Below are 5,256 nucleotides of genomic sequence, written 5' to 3' on the forward strand. Positions count from 1 at the left end.
ACACACAGATAAACAGTCCATCATGGAAGAATACCACGACGTGTTCAAAGGGATAGGACTATTCCCAGGAGAGTGTCACATCCATATAGACCAGACGCCAAGCCGGTAGTCTGCCCACTGAGAAGGACACCGATCGCCCTGCGTGGCCGACTAAAGAAGGAGCTACAGAGTATGTGTGACGGATCATACTGGGTCTGCGTTGTGTTTTGATGTTAAATGAGAATGTCCCGAGGGGGAGTCGAACAGGGGGCTCCCGCGTCCGCGGGCGACGACACAGGCCGCTGCACTAAGAAGTGAATTCACTCCTAACTACCGTACCTATGCGTCTGTTAACCCTGTTATGGGGAAGTGAGTTTAATTTACCAGCCCGCACTGCCACAGTCACTCGTCAACACACCTGTTTCCGTGACTGTGGACATACCCACGGGCTTCCCCGTTACACTCACCTCCCTAAACTCACGCCCCTCAGGACATCCGGGTCACTGGGCACCACTGTGACGGATCATACTGGGTCTGCGTTGTGTTTTGATGTTAAATGAGAATGTCCAGAGGGGGAGTCGAACAGGGGGCTCCCGCGTCCGCGGGCGACGACACAGGCCGCTGCACTAAGAAGTGAATTCACTCCTAACTACCGTACCATGCGTCTGTTAACCCTGTTATGGGGAAGTGAGTTTAATTTACCAGCCCGCACTGCCACAGTCACTCGTCAACACACCTGTTTCCGTGACTGTGGACATACCCACGGGCTTCCCCGTTACATATGGAAGACACACAGATCATCGCTAGAATCATCGAACCAACGGAGTGGGTCAGTGCACTGGTCATTGTTGAGAAACCACGCACAGGCAAGCTCAGACTATGTTTGGATCCTAAGGAGCTAAACAAGGCTATCAAGCGCTCGCACTACCCTCTGCCGACACTAGAGGACATCACACCCAAACTAACAGGCGCACGCTATTTCAGCGTACTGGATGCAAGGTCGGGATACTGGTCCATCAAGCTCTCCACAGAATCATCGAAGCTGACGACGTTCAACACACCGTTTGGACGGTACAGATTCCTACGATTACCATTTGGGCTCGCTTCTGCCCAAGACGAGTTCCAACGAAAAATCGACGAGACATACGAGGGACTGAACGGAGTAGCAGCTATAGTAGACGACATCCTTGTATATGGCGCGACCAGAGAGGAACACGATAAGAACCTACATGCAATGATGGTGAGATCACGGGAGAGAGGCGTTCGGCTCAACGCAGACAAGTGCACCATCGGAGCCACCGAAGTGAGCTACTTCGGGCACATCCTTTCAGCTGACGGCATGAAGCCTGACCCAGGCAAGATAGCTGCCATCAAGGAGATGGAGGCGCCAAAGAGCCGTGCAGAACTGGAAACCGTGCTAGGTATGGTCAACTATCTGGCGAAATTCGCCCCGAGCCTCTCCGAGATCAACGCACCCATGAGACAGCTGCTTAAACAATCGAATGAATTCCTGTGGGACGCGCAGCACGACGCTGCATTCCAAAAGATGAAAGACATACTTACCAGTGAACCTGGGCCAGTCCTCATCAACTTTGACCCAGATAAGGAGCTCAGCTTACAAGTGGACGCATCAAAGTATGGTCTGGGTGCTGTGCTGATGCAGGAAGGAAGCTACGCATCCAGATCACTCACGGACAGCGAGGTCAACTACGCACAAATCGAAAAGGAGATGTACGCAGTCCTTTATGGATTCAAACGTTATCTCCAGCCCTATCTCCAGCCCTATCTCAAGCCCTATCTCAAGCCCTATCTCAAGCCCTATCTCAAGCCCTATCTCCAGCCCTATCTCCAGCCCTATCTCAAGCCCTATCTCAAGCCCTATCTCAAGCCCTATCTCAAGCCCTATCTCAAGCCCCATCTCAAGCCCTATCTCCAGCCCTATCTCAAGCCCTATATCAAGCCCTATATCAAGCCCTATCTCAAGCCCCAAGCCCTATCTCAAGCCCTATCTCAAGCCCTATGTCAAGCCCTATCTCCAGCCCTATCTCCAGCCCTATCTCAAGCCCTATCTCCAGCCCTATCTCAAGCCCTATCTCCAGCCCTATCTCAAGCCTTATCTCCAGCCCTATCTCAAGCCCTATCTCAAGCCCTATCTCCAGCCCTATCTCCAGCCCTATCTCAAGCCCTATCTCCATCCCTATCTCCAGCCCTATCTCAAGCCCTATCTCAAGCCCTATCTCAAGCCCTATCTCCAGCCCTATCTCAAGCCCTATCTCAAGCCCTATCTCAAGCCCTATCTCCAGCCCTATCTCCAGCTCTATCTCAAGCCCTATCTCAAGCCCTATCTCCAGCCCTATCTCAAGCCCTATCTCAAGCCCCATCTCAAGCCCTATCTCAAGCCCCATCTCAAGCCCTATCTCAAGCCCTATCTCCAGCCCTATCTCAAGCCCTATCTCAAGCCCTATCTCCAGCCCTATCTAAAGCCCTATCTCCAGCCCTATCTCCAGCCCTATCTCAAGCCCTATCTCAAGCCCTATCTCCAGCCCTATCTCAAGCCCTATCTCCAGCCCTATCTCCAGCCCTATCTCAAGCCCTATCTCAAGCCCTATCTCAAGCCCTATCTCCAGCCCTATCTCAAGCCCTATCTCCAGCTCTATCTCCAGCCCTATCTCAGCCCTATCTCAAGCCCTATCTCAAGCCCTATCTCAAGCCCTATCTCCAGCCCTATCTCAAGCCCTATCTCAAGCCCTATCTCCAGCCCTATCTCAAGCCCTATCTCCAGCCCTATCTCCAGCCCTATCTCAAGCCCTATCTCAAGCCCTATCTCCAGCCCTATCTCAAGCCCTATCTCAAGCCCTATCTCCAGCCCTATCTCAAGCCCTATCTCCAGCCCTATCTCCAGCCCTATCTCAAGCCCTATCTCAAGCCCTATCTCAAGCCCTATCTCCAGCCCTATCTCCAGCCCTATCTCCAGCCCTATCTCAAGCCCTATCTCAAGCCCTATCTCAAGCCCTATCTCCAGCCCTGCCCTCTTCTTGATCCTCCAATCACAGCTGTTGTTTTCCTCTGAGGAAGAAGGCGTGTCGTTTCAGAGGGAAGCAACAGCTGTGATTATCTGAGATAATTAAATTAAAGAATTATGGAAGGAAATACATCTTATACAGCTATATTCAATATATATAATTATGGAGGGAAATACATCTTATACAGCTATATTCAATATATAGAATTATGGAGGGAAATACATCTTATACAGCTATATTCAATATATAGAATTATGGAGGGAAATACATCTTATACAGCTATATTCAATATATAGAATTATGGAGGGAAATACATCTTATACAGCTATATGCAATATATAGAATTCTGAAATAAGTAAATGTAAATGTTTCATTTAGGTACTGAAATTTAAATGTCCATAGATGTTCCTTTCAACCGTGGACTATTTTAGGAAAACATCTATTTTCTGCAGAATAACATCTTAAAGGGTACATTTCGGCTAAATATCTCTTTTAAAGACACGACATGACACAGTAAAAGTGAAATCATTGAAATAAATAATTTCCACAGCCGGTTTCATTCACTGAACCCCAAATCTTTATTAACCACTGCTTGCTCACAAAGATATTATGTGGAGGTGGGAGAGAGGGGGAGGGGGGGGAGGGGGAGGGGTTGACACAAATGAGGGAAAAGAGAGAGAGAGAGAGAGAGAGAGAGAGAGAGAGAGAGAGAGAGAGAGAGAGAGAGAGAGAGAGAGAGAGATAGAGAGAGGCAAGTATAGATGGGGGGAATCAACACAGGACTGATGTAGGTGTTCCACTGGTTAGTACTGATACAACACAGGGGGGGAGAAGATCTGTTCCCCATAACCTACATAGTGTAACGGTGTTACATGCGTATATTTGTGGCGCGTGATTGGACGATTCGAAGGAAGCTCTGGAGGCCCCGCCCTTTGGTCCAGCTGTGTCAATCGTGTGATCTCTTTACCAAAAGCCAGAAAATAAAGACCGAATTCAGACCGAATTCACCCGAGCTCCTTCCCGAGCGCGGCGCTATGAAAGCGCTAAGACTTTCACTGACTTCACCCCCTGCGTGGACACAGTGTATCACAAGTGTGTATGTGTTTGCACGTGTGTTGCGGAATGTGTGTAAGTGAGAGAAAGAGAGAGAGGGAGAGAGAGAGAGGGAGACAGAGAGACAGAGAGAGAGAGAGAGAGAGGGAGAGAGAGAGAGAGAGAGAGAGAAGGGGAAAATGGACAAATAGCAGAAGAATGGTTTAGTTAAATGCTATAGGATTATCCTGTTCAATGGCCATGTAGAACCGTGCAAGGAGTGGGTGTGCGAGGGGGGGGGGGGCTTGCATTCTCCACACGGCCACAGAAAACACGACGTAGACTGTGCCCCCCCCCCCCCACTCCCTTAACCCCCCCCCCCCCACCCCGCTTCACCACTAATTCAAACAGTGATGAAGAACATCAAATCTGCTCTTATAATCCAGTGACACCTATCCGCTGTCCCTAAGATCTGAAGGTCTGGGGTTCTGCTCGGGACGGGTAAAGAAGCGGAACCGGGGGGGGGGGGCCTCTAGTCGGGACGTTAACCGGACGCGGCAAAACGTCCGCTAGCTGACGAACTCACAACAACAAACACTGAAGCCTGTTTACCGTATACAAGAGAAACCGCAGGGGGAGACAAAGATTCTCGGGTCAAAATTGAAGAATAAAAAAAAAAGAAGAGAGATTACATCCAGTATATTATATTATAGGGGGAGAGGGAAATTAAATATAAAAAATGGCACACGGGCAATCAATACTTCTGCTGCTTGTATCGTACTGTATTATAACAAAAAAATAAGTATTTACAAAAAAGAAAACAATACCCACTGTCACTTTTCGATCCGATTAATTTCTTCTTCTTTTTTGCGTAGTTTTGAAACCGAGCAAAAACATTCCTTCCTTGGGAGGAGTGGGAGACATTCATTTATCTTTTTTATTCTTAACAAATCTTTTTTTTGTGCATTTTATTCCCCCCCCCCCCATTTATGCTAATTAGGTTGAGTCAAACACCCCCCCCCCCCCCCCCCCCACCCAGGCTCGGCTTTTCTGACATGGTGTAGTTTGGATGGGGGGGTGGTGGGTGCAGGAGGAAGGGCCGTAGTAGCTGGGATGAGGGGCGGGGGGGGGGGGGGGGGGGTTATGGGTGATTGTTTGGGGGGGGGGGGTGCGGGGAGGGGGGGACTGGGGGGGGGGGGGTTGACGCTGCCTCTGCTGCTGC

Source organism: Notolepis coatsorum, assembly GCF_963971535.1.
Source record: "Notolepis coatsorum genome assembly, chromosome: 4".
NCBI classification, from domain to species: Eukaryota; Metazoa; Chordata; class Actinopteri; order Aulopiformes; family Paralepididae; genus Notolepis; species Notolepis coatsorum.